The 24,541-nt window shown below is 47.4% G+C and overlaps 1 protein-coding gene across 2 annotated transcripts in view; it reads right to left on the bottom strand.

Annotated features, from left to right (window-relative positions):
• Positions 1-24,541, bottom strand: part of MTR (5-methyltetrahydrofolate-homocysteine methyltransferase) — a 1,155,773-nt gene that overhangs the window by 370,431 nt on the left and 760,801 nt on the right. The gene's annotated exons all lie outside the window — the stretch shown is intronic.

Here is a 24,541-nt window from a genome sequence, read left to right as displayed (position 1 = left end):
AAAAGAAAGGTACATTCAAATACCACAACAAAGTAAAATACAAGAGAAATATAGCATACAAATAGTATACTGATAAATGCAACCAACATAATATTACAAGGAACCAAGGCAGCTCAGGTCTATATAAAATATATATATATATATATATATATATATATATATATATATATATATATATATATATATAAAATAAAAAATAAATAACATAAAATAAAGTAAAATAAAAATAAATTCAGAGCAAGAGAGAGAAAAAAGGGAGGGAGGTAAATAGAGAGAGATATTAGGGGGAGTGGGCGGTGAAGCCGGCACACATGGCAATAGTAACGGACATCTGGCAAAATCATTATTTTCAGTAAGACCTCAGTGAGAAGATAGGGCCGCTACATTTAGTACAAGCAGGGACCCCAAGTCAGTGATATGAGGTTTTATGAAGTTTGAGAATCATGAGGGGGTGAGGAAATTATATCTTTATAACGTTGAGTAGAAATAAATAAGGACCAGAGGGCCCAGGTTTTGGAGTATTGCTCACTAGTGTCTCTGGCAATATGAGGGAGTTCTTCCATGAGACTAACCTCAGAGACTCTTTGTAACCATGATTTGATGGTGGGGATTGTAGGTTGTCCCCAGAGACGGGGGATGACAGCTTTAGCTGCATTAAGGAGGTGTGGGACAAGTGAACGTTTATATTTACCTATGGGTCTTGAAGTGGCATGAAAAAGAACTATCCACGGCTTAAGGGGCAATTTCACTTCGGTGATCTGGTGTATCATGTCTAATATTTCCACCCAGTAAGGCCGAATGGAAGGGCAGAGCCACCAGATGTGGGCATGGGTAGCATTCTGACCGCAGTTCCTCCAACAGAGTGGGGAGTTATTAGGAAACACGTGATGAAGTTTAACAGGCATGTAGTGCCATCTAGTTAGGAGCTTGAAATTAGATTCAGCCATGGAAGAAGCCGAGGAGGAGACGTGTAAGTTTAAGCACTTTGTCTTTTCCTTTATCTGATATATTAGCTCCCAAGTCTCCCTCCCATTTGAATAAGTATCCCGGGTATATAGGGTATTGCAAATCAATAAGGGCCCTGTAAAATTGGGAAATACAATGTATAGGGGGGTCTTTATGAAGAAAGACCTGTTCTATACCATTGAGATCCTGAATACCCCATAATGGATGTGGAAGAGATCGGATAAAACAACTCAATTGGTTGTATCTCCATCTGTCCAAGAATGAGGGTGAACCATGACCCAAAATCTCGGGCAGAGGTCTAAGGCAATTGGTAAAGACAACATGATGTAGGGAGGAGAGGGCCACCTGGTGACCATGCTTGAAAACCTGGGTCAATGGAACCTGGTGCAAAGTATTTAGGAAATACTAATGGGGTTAGTGGAGAATCGTATGACCATGTGAATTTCTTATGAAGACCGCCCCATACTTGTAAGGAGATTAGAGTAAGAGGCAAGGTATTAGGGGAAAGAGTTCTAAAATAGCGTGGAATCCAAGGGGTCACAGAGAGATCAGAATCACTCAGGGAATGCTCCAGTTGGACCCATAATTTGGAGGTAGAAGCATACTTCCAGTCCGTTATACGTGAAAGTATGACTGCTTGATAATACATTTTTAAATTAGGTAGAGATAGTCCCCCGGATCATTTGGCCCTAAAAAGAGTGTCCATAGAAACCCTAGGACGCCCATCTCTCCATATGAAGCGGGTGATCATGGTCTGTAAAAGAGTAAAGAAATCCATAGGAACTTTTATGGGGATCATTTGCAATATAAAGAGAACGCTGGGAAGTATGTTCATCTTGATTATATTAACTTTACCTAACCATGAATGTGAAAGAGGACCATTTTCGAAGGTCATCTTTAATGGTGTTAAGAAGAGGGATATAATTATGTCTGAAGAGGGAGTGAAGGTGAGGAGTCAGGTAGATGCCAAGGTATTTTATGTGTGCTGGTTCCCAACAAAAAGGAAATAAGGGGTTTCAGCCGAGCAGCTATCGGTTGGGGAACTGTTATATTTAAAATCTCAGATTTGGAAAGATTAATCTTAAAATTAGAAAGTGTCTGGAAAGAGGAGAATTCTGACATCAAATTTGGCAATGAAATACGTGGCTGTAGAATAAAGAATAGAATGTCATCAGCGTAAGCTGCATATTTATGAACTCTAGTGCCGACTCTAATGCCATTAATGCTTCTATTATTTCTAATTGTGGCTAAGAAGGGTTCAAGCGAGATAGCAAATAAAAGAGGGGATAAGAGGCAGCCTTGTCTAGTTCCGTTGTAATGTAAATGGGTCACTTAAGGAGCCATTGATACGTACTTGTGTAGTGGGGTTAGAAGAGAAAAAATACAATAAAACATTTTAGGGCCAAGACCAAAATGACAGAGAGTAGTTTTAAGGTAGTCCCAGTCCACCCTGTCAAATGCTTTTTCAGCATCAGTGGAAAGAAGGAGGGTGGGCTGGGAGCACCTCCGAACATAATGGATCAAGGACAGAGTGCGAAGAGAATTGTCTCTGGCCTCTCTGTTAGGGATAAAACCAGTCTGATCAGCCGAAACCCATTTGGGTAAAAGGGGAAGTAACCTATTCGCTATAACCTTGGCAAAGAGTTTGGTATCAATATTTAAAAGGAAAATGGGCCTGTAACTACTGCATAGGGTAGGGTCTATGTCTGGTTTAGGGATGACCGTGATGTGGGCGGATAAGGATTCAGGGCGAAGGGCAGACTTATGGGAGACGGAATTTGCGTAGGCTACAAGATGAGAAAGTAAAATATCACCAAACGTTTTATAATATAGGAGTGTGAAACCATCAGGTCCAGGGGCTTTACCTGAAGAAGAGGATTTCAGTGCACATTGAAATTCTTCTATGGAGAAGTTGGCTTCAAGGTCATTAAGGGCTGACTTTGACAGTTTAGGAAGGTTGGCCTCTCTAAGATAGGTAAGGATCTGTTTACGTTTTTCCGAGAGTGGTAAAGAGGCCAAACCACCTTCAACATTATACAAGGCAGCGTAAAATTCTTTGAAAGCCTTCAAGATTTGGGGAGTGGTGTGTACTAAATCTCCTGATGGTAATTTTACTTTGGGTATGAAAGAAAGGGTCTTTCTGGCCATGAGGGATCTAGCTAACATTTTACCCGGTTTGTTACCCCATTCATATACCTTCTGGGATATGTAGTGACATTTTTGCTTAGTTACGAGGGCAAGGCGATTTTTAAGTTCTTCTCTCTTAAGGGTGAGAGCTTCCAAATGAGAAGTGTGTAATGAAAGTTTATGTTGTTTATCTAACTCAGCAATCAGATGTAGACATGTTTAAGCTGCTGACCATGCTCCCTTTTTTTCCTTGCACCCAATTCTATAAGATTACCTCTTATTAGCGCCTTATGCGCTTCCCACAATATAGAGAAGAAGGTATCCGAACCAGAGTTTTCTTCAAAGTATTGGGAAAGAGATTTAGTTAGAATGGAGACCTCTGTCGGATTTGTAATGAGTGAATCATTGAGTTTCCAATTATTGGGGCGATGAGGCAAATCGGGTATAGTCAAGCAGATAGAAACAGGAGCGTGATCAGAGAGAGTGGCAGTCCCTATGCAGGCTGTACGTAAAAGGGGGAGGTGGAAATGATCCAGAAAAATATTATCTATTCTGGAGTAAGAGTTGTGGGATTTAGAGAAATGGGAATAGTCTCTGCCTTTAGGGTGCAGTAGACGCCAAGCGTCCATGAGTTGGAAATCTAAAAGTTTTTTCTTTACCTGTGTTAGTCTTTTGAATGGGATATTTGAACGGCCTAGTGAGGTGTCTATCGTAGGATCTAAAGGCATATTTATATCCTCCGCAAGAACAACCATTCCCTCAGCAAAACAAGAAAGCTTTGTGAATGTTTGGGTAAAACAAGTAGGTCGATTATGATTGGGACAGTAAATATTGGCCAGAGTACAGCTAGTGTTGCCTATAAAGCCTTTGACAAAAAGAAAACGACCATGATCATCCGCTAACATATCAATAAATCGAAATGATGCACTCCTGTTGAATCCAATGGCCACTCCCTTGGCCTTGTTAGTATCTGATAAACTATAGTACCATTGCGGGAATTGTGGCGAGTATAGTTTAACAGATGTAGTGTGGGTCAAGTAAGTTTCCTGAAGGAAAGCAATAGAGCAGGCAGAATTATTTAGTTCCCGCAACAATTGATGTCTCTTAGCAGCCACACTAAGTCCCCTTACATTATATGAAGAGATTTTCAGGGTAGCCATGTCCTCAGGAGGAGACAACTCAACGATCCAAATAGCCATGCGTGCTGGCAAACTGGAGTAGGGAGGGAAATAGGAAGGAAGGGGAGGGGGTGACAAGAGAAGACAAGAAGGGGGAATGAAGAGAAGAAAAGAAAAACACAAAAACATATGAGCAATATTACAACAGTTCGTGGAACAATTGGGATTGAGGTGACAAACACACAGAAATCTGCGGAAGTCCCAGTGGGCATGAGGGGAACAGGCAGTCAAAGAGAAATTTAAGAAAAAAATAACGAGAAAAACAAGACCGCCAATTCCCAGAAACCCCAAAAGGAGAGGGGCAGGGAGCAATGTCCCCATCAAGGATATCAAAGTGGAGCTAAAAGCTCCGTCCGCCAACGACCTGTAAAAAATAATTATCATATAAAGAAACCAGCAATGTATAAAACATGAAAATAGCATTCTCCAAATACTGGGTCAACCTATTAATTAAGGTGACATGCATTCAACATGGCACAAAAAAACAAAAACAAATAAAGGGGGGGGAGGGAGGCGCCAAAGAGTGCCACACCAATTTTTCTGGGAAGAGCTTGGAGCAGAAATCCGCCCTTGTTTGGCAGGGGTCTTCTTCCATTGGGAGGAGCGAAGAGTGGTGAAAGTGGGAATAGGGTTCTGCCAACCCGGGAGCTCCATGCACGGCAGATGAAGATCTTGAAGAAAGGTAGGGAGGTCCTCGGGGAACCGCAGCGTAGAAGAGCGGCCATTCTTGGTCGCAATTAAGCATGCTGGGAACCCCCACCTGTAGGTAGTCCCATCACTTCTAAGTTGCTCCAAAAGTGGTTTTAGAGCCCTGCGGCGATCGAGGGTTTCCTTTGATACATCTGGAAATATGTTAAGAGTGGCTCCATCAAAGTCAATGTTAGGGGTGTTCCGTATTTTGACCATGATAGCATTTTTATCTTCAAAATAGTGAAGACGGCATATCACATCTCTAGGCAAGTCAGAAGAGAGATTACGAGGTCGAAGAGCACGGTGGACTCTATCAAACTGTAGAGGATCCATGACTGGCCTGCCTAAAATGGTGTTGAAGATGCCACGGAGTGAGGGTTCCAAATCACTATCACCAGTCGCCCCCGGTAGGCCGCGGATGCGCAAATTATTTCTGCGGTTACGATTTTCAAGGTCTTCAAGTTTGTATAGCGAGGCCCTGTGAGCGTATGCCAATTGAGTGACAGTGTCCTGTAATTCTTTAATGGCAACTTCATGCGAGTCCTGGCGTTGCTCTGTTCCCTCAACTCATCCGAGAAGGTGGATAGTCCCAAACCGGCTCCATGGCAGGGGGATGGCAAGTGTTATTTAGAGGGATCACCCCGCAGAAACAGAAAGGGGGCCCCGCAGAGGGCCACCACTTGAGTGGCCAGCACAGGCACCAGCAGAGAGGGGGGCGGGTCCGGGTACTCAGCAGCCCAGTGGTGTCCATGGCAGCCGCCAGGGACAAGATGGGGACAAAAAACAGGAGTTCAGTCCAGGGGGGAATAGGAGGGACGCAGAGGCCGAGGACGTTCCACCCTCCATCTCCCTGGCCCACCAGGTCCCCAGTCACAGCCCCAGCACTTCCACCCCACATCCACCCTCCATCAAGAAACATCAGGGGGGCCCCCAAATAACATACTCACAGAGGAATGTGGATAGCCATCTCAAGTCAGTCAGCGTGGCAGCTTCTCTGCCCAGGCCACCACATCACAGGGGGAGGTGAAGAACTGGATGTGCTCGCCATCCTGCACCCTTAACTTGGCAGGAAACATCATACTGTACTTTATCCCCCTCTCCCGGAGTAGAGCACGGGCATGGTCAAAAGACTTCCGCTGGCGATGTGTCTCCACAGAGTAATCCGGAAAAAATAAGGAGTCTGGTGTTCTCAAACTTCAGGTCACCCTGCAGGCGGGCAGCGCGGAGAACCGTGTCTCTATCACGGTAGTGAAGGAGTTTGAATATGAAGGTGCGCGGGGGGGCTCCCTGCGGGCCTCTGGTTGCCGGCATGCGATGCGCCCGTTCAATGGAGAAGTGTGGGGAGAAGCGCGCGTTGGGAAGCAGGGAAGGGAGCAGCCGCTCCATGAAAGTGACGGGGTCTGCGCCCTCCGGGAGGCCCAGGACGCGCAGGTTGTTGCGGCGGTTTCTACTCTCTGCGTCCTCCGCCCTGGCCTCCAGTACCTTCACCCTGGATTTCAGGGACACCAGGTCGGCTCGATGGTCCCTCTGGATGTCCTCCACTCCGGAGACCCTGCGCTCCACCTCCGTCCCCCGCTCGCGGAACACGTCCATGTCCCAGCGAATCAGCGCTGCCTCGATCTGGACGTGGTCAATCTTCACGGTCAGTGCGGACTGACAGTTCGCGTTGGCCAGCATCAGGGCGTCAAAAGCCGGGGAACCAGTAAGGATTGCGCCATCCGGCGACTGCTCTTTCTGGGCCTCCATGCGGCAGGCTGAAGGGGAGGTAGTAGGCCCGAGTTTTGGTGGGTTGTGCACAGCAGTTGTTTCGTCTCCCCTGGCCACCGGATCAAGTTCCCCGCATACCCCGGGAGCTCCGGAAGGTAAAGCAGGCAGTAGAGGGGTGATTTGCGGTGGTACCACACCAGGATCAGGGCAGGATGATAGACCAGACCGGGAGCCCAGCAATTACATGTCCGCTCCCATCGCCATCTTGGACACGCCCCCCACAGAGTGCCGTTTAAGCGCTATCTCTTAGCGACATATGAAGAGTAACTGTGCAACAAGTTTTAGTGTATGCAAAGTAACTTCAATAAAGGAAGCGGTTCAGTATGGTAAAGGAACGGCAGGATAGTACACAAAATCCAGTATAGGATAAGTATATAGGCCGTGGATATGTTTCAGGGAATGTCCAGAGTGATGGAAGTTCAGTCTCAGTGAAAGACAGGATGAGGTGCACCAAGATGGCCACCGTGCCACTGCTAGGCCTGCTTAAATACAGCTGGGTATTTGGATATGCCCCCAGATAATTATAGAGAGCTGCTCATGTCTTGTGGGGAACAAGGTGGGTGATGAGGAGCAGCTGAGTGTGCGAGGAGGAGAGGGCCTGTGATTCGGGTGCACCAAGATGGCCGCCGGACCTCCGAGATTAGGCCGGAGCCGCGGTGCTAGAGTATCCAGGGAGGGGAGCCCCGCGAACCGTCACCCGGCGGTATTATTAAAAAAAAGGGGGGGGGACCAAGCTGCCGCTGGGTAAGGCTGATGGAAGGAGACACTGGTACCGCGGGCGGGGAAGGAGCCGTACCTGAGGCCGGAGGCTGTTGTAAGGCGGAAGGCCGTGGAGGGACGGATTCCGATGGCAGGCTCATCAGGCGTCGCAGCATGGATGGATCCGCGGGTCATCTCCACAGGTGATGGACAGCCGTCCACGTTACATCTGGGTGCAGGCAGCAGCGGAGGATCGGAAGGCCCCAAGATGGCGGAGGGCTCCGACAGAGCAAGGCCCAGCTTCGTCCAGGAGCAGGATCCGGGCCCAAAATTAGCAGCAAAACCCCAGGGTAACAGCTGACAATGTCCAGGGGTGTCTAGCGAGGGGTTGGAGCCTTAATAGGGCAGCAGGGAGCGGCGGATGGGAGCTCTGCAAAACACGTCCGTCCTGGTGTACGTTCAGACACGCCCCCTCCAGCAGGCCCATGTTAGCGTGAATTTCTGTAAACGTTCCTGAGAAGTGTAGATTAGTTCCTCCAGTTCTGCAATTCTGGCCACTCTAGACAGCCATTCTCTAATGGTAGGAGCGTCTGACGAGCGCCAGTGGTTTGGAATGCAGAGCCATGGCCAGGGATTTGTGGTAAACACGCTTAGGAAGGGTTGAATGATGTAGGAGGTACTGGGCCGGGTTGTAGTGGAGCACATATGTTGTTACAGTTTTAATGATGAAGTGTACCTCCGCCCAGAAAGGTTGGATGGATCCACACTCCCACCATATGTGAATCATGGATCCCACATCAGAATCACATCTCCAGCAGGTGTTAGGGATTGTAGGCGAGAATTTATGTAAGCGTGAAGGGGTCCTGTACCATTTGGTTATAATTTTGTATCCGTTTTCTTGGATTGCAACGTTTAGTGAGCCCTTATGAACGATTGTGTAAATGTTTTCCCAATCCTCATCAGTGAGAACTGATTTCAAGACCCTCTCCCAGGATTCATGTAGGTGTTTGGAGGACGGTGGGAAGGGGTCATTCTGGAGGAGTGCGTACATGGATGAAATAAGATGGCTTTGCGGGGCAGGGCATAGGCACATAGCTTCAACAGGGGTAAGTGGCCTTGACCAGGTCACATTTGTGGCTTTGGACGTGAGATAGTGTCTCATTTGCCTATAGGGCCAAAATGGGATAGTCTGTGTGTGCGATTCAGCTGCCAGATCGTCGCAAGGACGTGGATTCCCCCCCTGGAATATGTGTTTTGCGAGGATATCCGAGTGTGGCCATTCCTTCTGGAGAAAAGTAGGGTCACCCGGAGGGAAGTCCGGGTTTCCCCTTAGTGGTGTCAGTGGGCCCAGATGTGAGGAGAGTTTATGCTGGGATACAGCTCTATTAAACGCTGGTAGGGTATATTAAAGGGTGTGCTTTGAGTGATTGGGGCCATAGATGAGGAGGGAGCCATGGGAGTATGTGCGTAGGTGTGTGGGTAAAGAGCCTTTCCAAAGAGACCCATGCCTTCCTCAGGTAATGGATCTTTCAATCTGCGACCCTGGTCAGGTGGCAGACCAGGTAATATTTGTGAAGGTCTGGTAGACCGATTCCACCTCGGTCTTTGGGGAGAGTGAGGCGCAAGTACTTTATGTGGGGAGGTTTGTTTCTCCATAAGAAAATAGAGCAAACTTTCCTATAGGTCGCAAAGAAGGAGGGGGGAAGATGTATTGGAATTGACTGCATTAGATATAACAAACGGGGAATAATTACCATCTTGATTAGGGCCGCACGGCCAAACCAGGAAATGTTCACATTAGCCCATTCTTTCAGGTCACTTTGAACTTTTGTGAGTGCTTTCAGAAAGTTCAGATTGAAGAGCTCTGTCATGTTCCTAGTAATCTGGATGCCAAGGTAGGTTATAGCCACCTCCTTCCACTGAAACGGGAAAGATTCCTGGCAGTGCAACACTTCCTGGGGGGGCAGCGAGACATTCAAGGCGTGTGACTGAGTAGTTTATCAAACTGGCTTATATATTTTAGTAAATTTGGCAAGGAGATTCTGGGGGTTTGCAGGGAGAGCAGGATGTCATCCGCGAAGGCAGCGACCTTAAATTCCCTTCCTGCTATGGTGACTCATTTAATGTCGGGATTACCACACAATCTTTTTAAAAGGGGTTCCAATGTCAAAACAAAAATTAGAGGGGACAAGGGGCATTCCTGGCGATTTCCGTTGCTGATGGAGAAGGCGCTTGACAGGAAGTCGTTAGTCCTCACCCTGGCCGACGGGTAAGAATAGAGGGCGTTAATGTATGTAGCCATGCATCAGTCCAATTCCTTTTAGGACCTCGCGCATGTAATCCCAAGCCACCCTTGTCAAACGCCTTCTCCGCATCAAGGGATAGAAAAAAGCCTTTAGAGTCCGACATTTACAGCCAATGTTGTATGTTCAGGGCACGTATGGAGTTGTCCCTGGCTTCTCTGCCTGGTACAAACCCCACTTGAACCAATGTTACCAGTCAAGGGATGAGGGGGAGTAGTCTATTGGCTAGAATTTTGGCGTACAGTTTAATATCCACGTTAAGAAGGGAGATGGGCCTGTAGTTTGAGGCTAGCAGAGGGTCCTTACCCTCCTTAGGTAGGACCGTTATATGGGCTTCTAAGAGTCTGCCCGGATGGGTATGTGGGTCTGCCAGTGAGTTAAACATTTTGAGCATTTCATGGCTCAGAGTATCCTGGAATGCCTTGTAATATATAAGAGGTAGGCCGTCTGGGCCCGGACTCTTCCCCACTTTCATTTGTTTTATGGCCAGGTGCAATTCCTCTTTGGAGAGAGGGGACTCCAGGGCCTCAGCTTGTTGGGTGGAGATGGGTTTGGGGCAATACTCGGCTAGAAATTCCTGTATTCGGGAAGCACGAACGGTGCCCTCTGGACTAGTTTGAGGTAAATTGTAAAGGTTAGAGTAGAAACTCTCAAAGTGACTTGCTATGTCCTCATTTTTAGAGAGGAGGGTGCCCTGCTTGTTTCGAATTTGGCGAATCCTAGAGGAAAGTCTGGCTGCCTGGATTGTGCATGCTAGCATTCTGCAGCTCTTGTTGCTGTGTTCATAGAACACTTTTTGTTGGAGAATATATTGTCTTCTCGTGCATTTCCCAAGTTCATCTAGAAGCGCAAACCTGGCCTGCACTAAGTCTTGCAACACTGTTTGCGAGGTTTAACAAACAATAGTCACTGCCCCTACCTATGAATGGTATAATAAGGAGCGCTGGAATGGGCGTATAAACATACAAAAACATAGAATATCCAGGCTCAAACTTACCGACCAATCAGCAACCAACCAAATTCCCCTGTCTAACTGGTGCGTTAAAAACAGAGGCTTAGTTGCACACATCTGCAAATGCATGTGTAAGCTGCAGGCCCCGTCAAGGCGCTCTGTGTAAACTGCAGTCCTAACTGCAACATTGCATTTTATGTCTCCTCAGTGGGAGCACATGACTGCTGATGGATAGATAAGGGGCAGGTGACTGGAGGAGCCCAGCCCTCAATAAAGGGGCAGGAACACACTGCACACTAAGCACATGGAAGCAAAGGTGCTAGTGCGTTGCCTGACCACAATGACAAAAATTCAACAAACAATAGTCACTGCCCCTACCTATGAATGGTATAATAAGGAGCGCTGGAATGGGCGTATAAACATACAAAAACATAGAATATCCAGGCTCAAACTTACCGACCAATCAGCAACCAACCAAATTCCCCTGTCTAACTGGTGCGTTAAAAACAGAGGCTTAGTTGCACACATCTGCAAATGCATGTGTAAGCTGCAGGCCCCGTCAAGGCGCTCTGTGTAAACTGCAGTCCTAACTGCAACATTGCATTTTATGTCTCCTCAGTGGGAGCACATGACTGCTGATGGATAGATAAGGGGCAGGTGACTGGAGGAGCCCAGCCCTCAATAAAGGGGCAGGAACACACTGCACACTAAGCACATGGAAGCAAAGGTGCTAGTGCGTTGCCTGACCACAATGACAAAAATTCAACAAACAATAGTCACTGCCCCTACCTATGAATGGTATAATAAGGAGCGCTGGAATGGGCGTATAAACATACAAAAACATAGAATATCCAGGCTCAAACTTACCGACCAATCAGCAACCAACCAAATTCCCCTGTCTAACTGGTGCGTTAAAAACAGAGGCTTAGTTGCACACATCTGCAAATGCATGTGTAAGCTGCATGCCCCGTCAAGGCGCTCTGTGTAAACTGCAGTCCTAACTGCAACATTGCATTTTATGTCTCCTCAGTGGGAGCACATGACTGCTGATGGATAGATAAGGGGCAGGTGACTGGAGGAGCCCAGCCCTCAATAAAGGGGCAGGAACACACTGCACACTAAGCACATGGAAGCAAAGGTGCTAGTGCGTTGCCTGACCACAATGACAAAAATTCAACAAACAATAGTCACTGCCCCTACCTATGAATGGTATAATAAGGAGCGCTGGAATGGGCGTATAAACATACAAAAACATAGAATATCCAGGCTCATCCACGCCCATTCCAGCGCTCCTTATTATACCATTCATAGGTAGGGGCAGTGACTATTGTTTGTTGAATTTTTGTCATTGTGGTCAGGCAACGCACTAGCACCTTTGCTTCCATGTGCTTAGTGTGCAGTGTGTTCCTGCCCCTTTATTGAGGGCTGGGCTCCTCCAGTCACCTGCCCCTTATCTATCCATCAGCAGTCATGTGCTCCCACTGAGGAGACATAAAATGCAATGTTGCAGTTAGGACTGCAGTTTACACAGAGCGCCTTGACGGGGCCTGCAGCTTACACATGCATTTGCAGATGTGTGCAACTAAGCCTCTGTTTTTAACGCACCAGTTAGACAGGGGAATTTGGTTGGTTGCTGATTGGTCGGTAAGTTTGAGCCTGGATATTCTATGTTTTTGACTGTTTGCGAGGTTGATTGTTTGTGTGCTGCTTCTAGCCTATTAATGTTTTATTTTTTTTGTTAAGATTTTATTGAAAAGATTTGCATATAACAGGGTAGAGACACATTTAATGCAAACAATTTAGAGTAATTGATTTTTAAATTTGACAGCAATTTTAAATGTTCCAGGATTTGCAGGAGATTTGGTAGGGATGTGAGCGGCAAAGAAAGAAACAGTAGGACGTCATCTGCGAATGCCGCAATTTTAAATTCACGCTCCTGTATCTTTATGCCTTTCCCATCTGGGTTGGCTCGAATGCAACAGATAAGGGGTTCTAGCGCAAGTATATAAAACAGGGGGGAAAGGGGGCACCCCTGTCTAGTTCCATTGTGGATGTAGAAGGCATCCGACAGATGACTTTTACTTTGGCCGTTGGGTAAGCGTATAATGAGAAAATTAATGACCGCATATGGGTCCCCAAACCCAGCACAGTTAGGACTTCTGCTGTGTAGTCCCAGGCCACCCTGTCGAACGCATTCTCCGCGTCCATTGCCAGGAAATAACCTTTTTGCCCGGAAGTAGTAAGCCAGTTGTGAAGGTTCAGGGTCTTAATGGTGTTGTCCCTGGCTTCTCTTCCAGGCCCACCCAGGCTGGTACGTGGTGAGACAGGCGAGTTGCCAAGATTTTGGCAAAGAGCTTGACGTCCACGTTGAGCAGGGATATTGGACGATAACTGGCGACATTAGTTGGATCCTTCCCTTCTTTGGGGATAACAGAGATATAGGCTTCAAGCAATCTGTCTGATCTGTAAGAGGAGTCAGTAGGAAGAGAATTAAATGATTTAAGGAAGCTTGGTGCTATGACGTCAGCAAAGGTTTTGTAATATACAGCTGTAAAGCCGTCTGGGCCTGGACTCTTGCCAGGTTTTGTGGCTTTAAGTGCCGCTAGAAATTCCCCTAGGGTCAGGGGGGCTTCTAAGGCTAAGGAGTCCTCCGTTGACAAAGCTACTGGACTGTGCTTACCTAGGAATTCCCTAATTAACTTCTGGCGTTTCTCCAGTGTTGCAGGATTCACATCTCCTGGGAGTAAATTATAGCGGTTATTGTAAAAGGAATGGAACTGTTGTGCTATGTCTTCGGTTTTTGAGTGTGTCCTACCCAAAGCATCTACAATATGATGGATTGTAGAGGCCAAATTACGCTGCTGGGTGGCTCTGGCCAGTAACCTGCCTGGTTTGTTGCCCTGTTCGAAGAAAAGTTTCTGGGATAATACATTACGTTTTAAATAGTTCCTCCCATAATAGTGTTCGCATTTCTGCCAGTTCTTGTGATGTTTTAAGTGCTAATGTGTTGAGCTTCTAAAGTGCATATTTTGGTGGACAGCGCAAGTACCAGGGCTTGTCGTTCCTTTTTTTTCCCCAAGCCAAAATCGAGAGCAACTGGCCCCTAATGACACATTTGTGGGCCTCCCATTGTGTCATGGGAGATGTATCTGGTGTGTCGTTGTGGATAAAAAATGCTTCTATTTTGTGTGTGAGCGTCGCTAGGTCTCCAGGGTCTGCAAGAAGGGACACATTTAGTTTCCAGAACTTAGTGGAAGGGACCATGTCAGGGAATTGCAGGGTGATCGTGATAGGATGATGGTAAAACAGCGTCATAGGTTCGATCGATGCGGAGTGAAGGATGGATAAGTCTGCCTGTGTTATAAATAGGCAATCCAACCTTGAATATTGGTTGTGTGGGGTTGAGAAACAGGTATAGTCTTTGTCTTTAGGGTATAGGGTCCTCCAGGTGTTGTGTAGTGTCAGGGACGCAAGCTGAAGTTTAATTTGGCAAAGGGCAGAGTAGGGGATGGAGAAAGTACTGGTAGAGGTGTCCAGCAGGGGGTCAAGAGGGACACTAAGATCGCCTCCCATAATCAAGAGCCCCGCTTGAAAGAGTGTGATTTTTGCAAGAGCTTCCCGAATAAATGTGACCTGCTTAGAGTTGGGGTAGTATACATTAGCTAGCGTTATTGGTCTGTTTTTCCATGAGCCCCTCAAAAAAACGTATCTACCCTCCGGGTCTATTAGTTGGTCCTCAATATCTAGAGATAGCCCCTTGCAGAGCAAAATGGACACTCCTTTAGTCTTAAGAGTTAGGGGAGGTGGCATGATAGGCCGTGGGGTAGTAATCGTTGCGGAAGCGCGGGGCCGAGTCCGATTTAAAGTGCGTCTCTTGAATGAAAAGGATTTGTGCTCCAAGTCGGTGTGCTTCTGCTAAGACACTGCTGCGTTTTTCGGGGGTGTTTAGTCCCTTGGCGGTCAGCAAATATACCTTGAGAGAGAGGGGAACTGAACGAGTCGGATTGGATGCCACGGTGAATATTGAGGTGTACACACTCAGAGGTGGGCCTATAAATGGACAACCGGGGCCGTAAAGTGCTGGAGAGGGTAGATGGGGTCGGGATAGGGAGGGGCGAGGAAGGGTGGAGAAAGGGAGGGAGAAGACCAAAAAAAAAGGGAAAAAGAAAGGGGGGAGGGAGGTGAGAGAAATGGGGAAGATTGCCCTAGTAAGGGCAAGGAGTGAAACCTTGCAGAGTAACTACCGGAGGTGGAGACAGGCCTGCTCGTCCACCTAAAAAGGTCAGGGAAGGGTTAGAGTAGGGTAAATGAAGAAGAAGCCGGCTATTTTCAGAGGGGAACTAGCTACTCTTAAGTGGGGTAATAGTCTAACACCGGGTAATATGTCGTATCGACAGCCAGGGCTAACACACTTTGAGAAAAAAACATAACATATACAACAGCCTCAATGTTGTCATGGTCTTACCTCCTTGCAGGCTTCTTATCACTGACATGTGCTGGCAGCCATCTTGCTTCTTGGGGTTCCTCGCGCTCTGACGTCACCGCGTTGCACATGTGAGGACCCGGAAGTCTCGGGCACACGCTTCACCATACAGACCGGCCGGCTGTTTTTATGCTTCTATTTATACAGATTGATGTACGTGCGCAATCTTCCTTTTGTTGATTAAATTGTTTATACAGTGATACGCTATGAGCTTCTTTTGATTCTTTTTGCATACTCTGGAACTCTGCATTGTTAGCTTATTGGCTTTTATTGCTGTGGTGCTGACTGAGGGTGGATGGATGTTCAAACCCATTCCTGCTGAGGAATTCAAAGCTTTATCCTTATTGCTGGTTTATACTGTCCTTCTGGTAAGAGTCAGTGTTACCCGTAGGTGGTGGTCTCCCGTCTGTCATCATTCACCGTACTGTGGATTTGTCTAAAGACACCCTTTGGATTCATCGCTCCTTTCACTATTTTGGACTGCTTTATTTTCATTTTTATATTTCACGTACATATTTTTTTCCTTACATGTTATGTAATGGACTGGTTTTGCACACTTTTTTCTATACAGTTTTATTTTGATTAATAATTGTACTGATTAATATCCATAGTGATCCTCTCAAACAAGGATCTTTTTCACAAGTGTGTTACCCCCCCCTTTTTCCCATAGAAAGGGTTTGGGCTCATACTACACAGGTGTTCACATTTTGTTTAATAAGCGCGACTCCCTTTTTTCTTTATTTTGGTTCTTATAACTTACCACACCCTGCGGCTCCTCCTTCCCACTGGGAGGAGCTGGATGCTCAGCATATATACATGAGGGCAGCTGCAGCATGTCCTTGCTTGGGCCTCTCGTCTACACTCTCCTGTTATTGTGCCGCTTGCTCTTGGTTACCGACCCGGCTTCCATGGACGATCCTTCTGGCTCCTGATCCCCGGCTTCGTTTCACCACCTCTCTCTGACTACGGACTCCGGCTGGCTGACTCCCATTCCTGGCTATCGACGACCCTGGCTCCGGTGGAAGACTCTGCTGACTGTTTGATCATCCGTTTGGACTTTAACCTTGCTGTTTGGTTTTAAAAAAAGCCTTCCTATTTCATTTATCTGTTGTTGTACGTCTGATTCATGCTTCCGTGACAAATGTGAGGAACAACATGGGCCGAGAGAGAGCTTCCTTAGGTAAGCAAGTGTTTCATTGCCAGGTCCCCTTGGGCCCGGTCAAGAATTATAAAGTCTGTGCTGTGTTATAGGAAGTTCGGACGGCTACAGATGTGATCTCTGTCCGGCTCCCTTATCCCGCCGAGAAACCGGCCAACATATCAGGAGATCCGAATGTAGCCGTCCGGAGGTCAGTACACACCGCACGAACTGCTGGCGCTATACAAATCCTGTGTAACCGTGAAAATATTAATACAAGTACCGCAAACAAACAGTGCACATAACTTAACAGTCTAAGGTAGTCTACCCATCCGCCCGCCTCTATAACTGGGTCATAAAACAGGGATGCCAATGCCCATCAGAATGTAGAGGCTCGCTCTCCCATCTGGCCATCCTGCTCTACTGGAAGACATACTTCGGGCAAGGCAGCTATGTCCCCATCCCCAACATATGTTGTATCATCTGTTGGTCCTGAGAGCCTCTCATCTATTGTCTTGCACGGCCCACTGTTTGCCCTGGGCCCTACTAAACAGGCCAAGCCATCTACATTATCTAACCGACATATGTGCATGGTTACTACTGTGCGAGCACTGCAGACCAAGCTCTGAGGAAAGGGGTTCTCCCCTGAAACGCGTCAGCCCTAACCACGGTCACGGATCGAAACAATATCGTGTTATGCCGATGGTGTTGGTTCTTTGCTACATTGTTACTCAAGGCCTGTTTTTAACACTCCCTTTGTGAGTATAATGATTTGTTTTTACAATTTTAATAAAACCCATCAATCAGTATCACACTAGGTCGGTGCGCCCTCCGTTTTCCTCTTTTTGTCTATTTTAGTTCTATGAATTCCAACGATTCTGAGGAGGGCTGCAAGACTTTGGAAGATACCTTTTAATTGAGTTGTAATTGAGTTTCACCATCTCTTAAAACACTTTTCCAAAAAATACCGGAGCGCAGGAGATTTGTCTTTGTTTTACTACTGTGCTATCAGACCGAACTGCAGCTAACATTATGCAAGGTTTCAAATAACAGTCATTCTGTGGAAGTAATGGTGTAGCTTAGGAGTAAAGCAGGGCCACAGCCGAAAAAATCCCAAATCCCCCCTTGGGAGCCCCCACAATCGTGGTTGGAGGCCTGTGCGTCTGCCAGCTGTGAGCGGAAAAGAGCCAAGATGGTCTGGCTGAGCTGCGTCGGAGGCTCTGCCTGGGAGCGGGTGAGTGAGTTACTCCTCCCGGCCATCTGTGTGTTTGCGGCGCGGCTGTCAGGCTTAAGAAGGCTTGTGTGTCAGCCCTGGCTGCCGGAGCTCGCAGTTCAAGCGGCCATCTCAGTCAGGTGCCAGGCCACGCCCCCTATTAATGGTTTTAATAAGTGTACTGACAAGTTCCTGATGTTTTTTGGCGGCTGTTGCTAAGGCTATGAGCTTCCCCTGTAAGACACACTTGTGTGCCTCCCAGAGCGTGACATGTTTGATTTCCGGACTCAAATTTTCCTGTAAATATGTTTGAATGTGGGACTTGATCTGGGTAACTGTTACAGGATCCTTTAGTAAAGAAGGGTTTAGGCGCCATGTTTTAGTGGAGTAGTTTTGCTTCAGGGAAGGAAAGCGTTACGGTGACAGGATGGTGGTCGGATAGGAACATTGGTTCTATAATGGCTTGGGATAAGAATGATAGATCCGATTGGGAGAGAAATAATCAATTCTCGAATATTTTTGGTGTGGAGATGAGAAAAAGGTGTAATCTTTGATGTTTGGGAAAAGGGTACACCAGGTATCATGGTGAGTTAGGTTCTGGATTTGCAACTTGATCTGGCGTAGGGCCCGATAGGGGAGCATGGTAGTACCAATGGAGGAGTCTAGAGCAGGATTCATCGGAGTGTTGAAGTCTCCGCCTAGGATTAACAACCCGTCCTGAAAAGTGGAAAGAAGGTCGCCCACTTTCCTGAAAAATGTGACTTGGTGTTAGTTTGGGCTATAAATGTTGGCCTGGGTGATTGGTTTGGATGCAAACGTACCTTTGAGGAAGATATACCTGCCTTTTGGATCAATGAATGTGTCAGCTAGTTGAAAATCAGCATGCTTAGAGATGAGGATAGAAACCCCCTTGGTCTTAGAGTTTGGATTTGTAGAGTGTAGTGCTTGTTTGTAGATGTGGTTGGCTAATCTAGGCACGGCATCTGACCTAAAGTGTGTCTCCTGAAGCAGCAGGAAATGCGCCTTGTGTTTAGAGAGTGTGGAAAGAACCCAAGATCTCTTCTCAGGGGCGTTCAAGCCCTTCACATTTAGCGACAGGCATTTAAGGGATAGGTGGTTTGGCTTGTCCATTTGGACGGTCTATAGTCCCAGACACCCAGCTCAAGCTGCTGCAGCCCAAGTTAGTTGTGTGTGACGCTAAGGGGTCTAGGGATGAGACGTAAGATGGCTAAAAGGTGAGGAGGAGTGGCTCTCTAGGGAGGAAAAAAAAAGAAAATAAAGGAGGGCCTGGCAGACGAGGGGTATCGGGAGACCAGGGGAAAGGTTAGGAAATAGCGGAAAGAGGACAGAGGGGGAATGGGTGGTGTGCGGGTCCGGATTGGATCCAATGGTATATGTTTTGGGATACCAGGAATTTCAGAAGAGGCTAGGGATGGGGAGGGGGGGAAATCGGGTTTCGGTCGCTGTGGATGTGTCCACTCAGTTCTAGAAGGGGGGACAAGAGATTCCGGAGGCGACTACGCGGAGCACCGCATCAGCTAATAGAAGGGGAGAAAGGGGGATGAGACAGGTAAAAGGGGAAAAAGTCTGGAGTGACAGCTATAGTCCTGCTGGACAGCTGTGTGGGGTAGTAAACCTGAAAGGGAACTTGCGATTCGGCACTAGAGGACAATACAGGATTGTACAGTGGCATCCATTTAAACACATCATCATTAAACAACAAATACAGTATAACTTGGAAGCCGTAGGGGGTCAAGAGCTTTAAAAGGAGGGCATTAAGAGCATACAATGTGGGGAACCCATTGGGGGTCAGAGTAGGATAGGCATACTTGTGGATAGAGCTAGGGGGAGTTAGGGAGCCTTTCATCTGAAAGCAGGTATCTGTAAAGCATCTCACAACAAACAAAAACTTTTTTTTTTTTAAACCATGGTAATATAATTTTTCCAGTCTGTAGTGATCGTGGATCAGTTCACAACACAAGTAAAGTAAACAACCCTGGGGTGTGGCCAGGCAGCTGATGTAGCCGGACGCTCTTTCAGCTCTCTCCGTCAAATCTCCTGACATCATCCTGATTATCACCCGTCCTGCCCGGTTTTTGTGCCCGATCGCTGCGTGGAGATGTCCTGGTCACTCCGGTGCCCTCCGTTCCTGATTCCGAGGGAGATGTCGACCAATAAGAGGCAAAATGCGGCCCGGTCCGCAGACAGCATGGTGCTCCAAGATGGCGCGCAGGCCCCACGCTCTGCCAAGGAGAGGCATAGAGATGGAGCGGAGAGGCTCTTCTCCAGAGTACTGGCTGCGGATACCGGTGCACACCCAGAAGCACAGAACGAGATGCCCGGGGGACCATCCGATGCGGACGATACAGTCCCCCTGGACGATGGAGGAGGCCCGGACTGTCTATGGAGCATAGTGAGTACACCTAATGGCAACCCCACTAGGCCGCAGTCCATCCCCAGCCCTGCTGCTGATAGTGAGCCCTCACTCAGAGACATATTCACAGCTATCACTACTTGTAACACATCTCTAGCTGCCCTGACTGCTGACATTAAGGGGGTCAAGGCTGAGATGTCGTTTCTGAGACAGGATACACAAAAACTGAGGGAGAGGACCTCTGCTGCAGAGGGAAGGATAAGCTCCATAGAGGATGACATGGCCCCCATGCAAAGGGATCTCACATACAACAACCATCTCCTTACTCAGCACTCATCCCGTTTAGAGGAATTGGAGAATAGAATGAGAAGGAATAACGTGAGGCTGGTTGGTCTGCCTGAAAGAGCTGAAGGGAAGGACCCTGTAGGGTTTATTGAAAACTGGCTGGTGACTGCTTTTGGCAAAGAGGCCTTCACTCCATTATTCTCGGCCCCTCCAAGACCCTTTCTGTTCAAACTGCTCCACTATAAAGATAGGGATGCAATACTACGCAACGCCAGGCTTAAACCTGAAGCCATGAAGATTGATAATGTAAAAATTTCCTGCTTCCCTGACTTCTCTGCTGAGCTACAAAAACAACGTGCAAAGTTTATAGACATTAAACGTCGTCTCAGAGCTCTAGTTGTGAAATATGCCATGCTATATCCCTCCAAGCTCAGAGTGGAAGCTCTAGGCTCTCTTCATTTCTTTGATCTCCCATCCTCGGCCGCACAATGGCTAGACAGAGAGGAACACTCGCTTTGTGATGGTCGCAACCGACGCCGTGCTCAACAGGACAGGTAACACACTGAATGTACTATCGCTGACGAATACCTATTATGCCCCTACTTCAAGGCGGAGAAGCTGCTGATGCTCAGTCCACACCTTACTACTTGGGCTACCTGTTTTAGCTGCTGAGAAGTTCGAACACTTCGGTGCACTTCCACTGCTGCCCCCATGTGGGTCTGGCTCAGGCCCCACCTTGCCTGCGGGCACATAAAGTTGGCCATGTTGGCCTGTTGCTCTCTGACTTTCTTATTTTTCCTCCTAATATCTTTCCATCTATTGGACGTTTTTGCTGTAGGGCCACCGCCCGTCATTTACCACCCGCACCTTGGATCTGCCCCCCCCCACCCGTGTCTACCTTAGCTGTTTATTATACGGTACTCTTCGCCCCATCCCTGCTGCCGCTGCTGCAGTGCCCCACCATGATACATGTATTTTGTACTTACCAGAGGCCCTGTGGCCGTATCTCCTTATCAAGATGTTTTGTTATCCCGCCGCCTAGCGATATGGTTTTGTCATTATTATGCATGTTTTACTTGTTCTTAATCTGCAATGGCTGCAATGACTAGATTTATGTCCTGGAATGTGCGGGGTCTGAACAATCTTGTCAAGCGCCTGGCTGTGCTCCGTACAGTCAGGCAAATAGCTGCTGATATTATTTGCCTGCAGGAGACTCACCTTCCCCCGACCTCCACATCTCAATTTGCGGTACGGCAATTCAGCCACCAATTTCATGCTACTTTTTCGGTGTACTCGAGCGGGGTGAGTATCCTGATTAAACAGGGCACACAGTTTACGGTCTTGAAAACACAAATTGACCCTGATGGGCGGTATATTTTTATTCTATGTTGTATCTATGGCACTAAATGTATTCTTGCTGGAATATATATTCCTCCTCCTTTTTCATCTAGCATATTGAAGGTATTGACAGATTTCATGGCCCGCTTTGCGGGTATTCCTGTTTTAGTGATAGGTGATTTTAATAACTGCCTAGATAATGCTAAGGATAGATTGGCCACCCAGGGAGGGGCTCAAGGGGGAAGTAGGCCCACTCCGTTCGCCCGTTTACTATCGGAAATGGGCCTTACGGATGTTTGGAGGATTCATAACCCAGAGGCCAGAGTCTACTCGTGCCACTCTGCCTCTGTTGGGTGCTTGTCCAGAATTGACCTTGGTCTGGGAAATGACCTGCTCTTACCAATGTTAGATTCTTCTCAATACCATCCCAGACAAGTTTCGGATCACTCCCCCTTGTCAATTGACGCAAGGTGTGGAGCTCATAGGGGTAATACCCTGTGGAAGCTTAACCCCTTCTGGCTGTCACTTATTCCAGATCCAGACCCTATCCCGGAGCTCCTCACAAATTTTCTTAGGCAAAACTTGAACACTACAACATTAGATGTGGTCTGGGACACAATCAAAGCCTTTCTTAGAGGCCAATTTATCAGGGAAATCTCTAAGATAAAAACCTCCACAAAGAAATGGGAAATGTCAGTGTTGGAGGAGGTACAATCTTCTGAGGCCAGATATATTGCTGACCCCACAGATGATACAAAGCGCTCGTGGCTAGCAGCACAAACTTTACTTAAAGACCTATCCATGCAATTAGCTGAAAATAAACGCTTTTTTCTACAACAGAGCCATTTTGAAGAGGGTGAAAATACAGGACACATGTTAGCATTATTGGCTAGGTCACGACAGTCGTCCTCTCACATTGCATCGGTAACAAATCGCGAGGGGATCCCCTGCCACTCCACTAAGGAGGTTACGGAGGTCTTTAAACATTTCTTTCAGGAAGTTTACTCTTCCAAAGTTAACCCCACTAGAGACGAAATTTACTAATTTCTGCACAAATATCCCATTCCATCATTGTCTGCTTCGGATGTTACCCTGCTCAATGCTCCTCTAACTGAGGAGGAGTTACTAGAGGCACTGGCGCACTCGAAAAATGGCTGAGCGCCCGGGGCCGACGGGTTACCATCTGAGGTATACAAAAGATATGCAACTCAACTCCTTCCTACTCTCCTCAAGGTATATAACCACGCACTTGAAACAGGCTCCCTTCCCTCGTCCATGAACGAGGCCCTGGTCGTGGTCCTGTTAAAACCTGGAAAGGAGTCCCTGTCACCAGACTCCTATAGGCCAATTTCACTTTTGACATGTGATGTCAAGCTGTTGGCCAGGGTTTTGGCTAGCAGATTGGCTAAATGCATACAGAAGGTGATTCACAGGGATCAGTCTGGGTTTATTCCAACGAGGTCTACCTCACAGAATCTGCGCAGACTTTTCCTGAACTTGCAAATCCCTCCGGATAATGTGGGGAATAGGGCGGTTCTATCGTTGGACGCCGCTAAGGCGTTCAACAGTGTGGAATGGCCCTATCTCTGGGAAGTCCTGACTCGTTTTGGGGTGGGTCCCACATTTTTGAAGTGGGTCCAGCTGCTGTATAGTTCCCCAACGGCGAGAATGCGTGTCAATGGGGAAGTGTCGGAACCCTTTCGTCTTGCTAGGGGCACTTGGCAGGGGTGCCCTTTGTCGCCCCTGTTGTTTGCCCTGGCTCTCGAACCACTGGCCATACACATTAGGCATATGCAGGAAATAGTGGGGTTTCAGAGGGGGTCCAGAAAAGATGTGGTTTCCCTTTACGCTGATGACACTCTGATATACCTGGGGGATACAGGCAGTTCCCTCCAGAATGTTATGGGCCTGATCGCTGGCTTCGGTCAGCTTTCAGGCTTTTCCATTAACTGGAACAAATCGGTTCTTATGCCCTTAGATCCCCTACCGGGTCCTTTGCCAAGTTGTGCAGGAGACATTGCTGTGGTGGATGAATTCCGCTACTTAGGTATACAGGTCACACCACTCCCTCTCCAATACCTTGATAAAAACTTGTCCCCGCTATTACAGAAAATTCGGCTAAAATGCGCAGCATGGAAGAAATTGCCACTGTCAGTGACTGGTAGAGTCAACTTAATCAAGATGATATGGGCACCCCAACTCCTCTATATTTTCCACAACTCTCCGGTCTGGATTACCCATAGGTGGTTCACCCGCATAGACTCTCAGTTCAGGGAATTGATCTGGGGTGGCAAATTGGCACGTATAAGTCTGCACTCACTGCAGCTTGCGAAAGATCAGGGGGGTATGGCAGTCCCGCACTCTAAGTTCTATTTTATAGCCTCACAGCTTCAGCATCTTGGTAACTGGGGTGTGGTAGATGACTCTGATCCGATTAGGTCCCTGGTAACCCCGGCAGATTCGGTTCTCCCAACACTGGTGTATCTGGAGGCTGGTCTCACCCAATTCCCAAATACTCTCCCCACAATTGGTCTACTGAATAAATTATGGACATATGTTAGGACTATTTTCAAACTTAAAACGGTCTGCCAGTTCACTCCAATATGGAGAAATAAATATCTTGGAGAACTTTTTAAACTGAGGGGCTTTGGCTCGTGGGAGGTGCTGGGGATACACTATGTCACCCAATTGTTCTCTGGAACTGTTTTTAAGTCCTTTGCTGCCCTGAAAGAGGAGTTTGGCCTGCATAACACCCAATTCTACCAATATTTGCAGTTAAGACACGCGGTACAGTGTGAAGGCAGACTCTCCCCACTAGTTACAGTAGCGCACCCTCTGATGAGACGTACTCTCCACGAATGATAGGGCGGGTATGATATCTAGGGTCTATGCAAGACTACTCCAATCTACGCATGACGCAAGTAAACTTCCCTGTAGACGTGGTTGGGAGCGTGACCTGGGACCTATAGATGGGGAGACCTGGGAGCTGTGCCTGCCATCAGCTCCGCTTGTATCGGTCTCCGCATCC

The sequence above is a fragment of the Rana temporaria genome, chromosome 4, assembly GCF_905171775.1.
Source record: "Rana temporaria chromosome 4, aRanTem1.1, whole genome shotgun sequence".
Lineage (NCBI taxonomy): Eukaryota > Metazoa > Chordata > Amphibia > Anura > Ranidae > Rana > Rana temporaria.
This window is presented reverse-complemented; position numbering and strand designations above follow the sequence as displayed.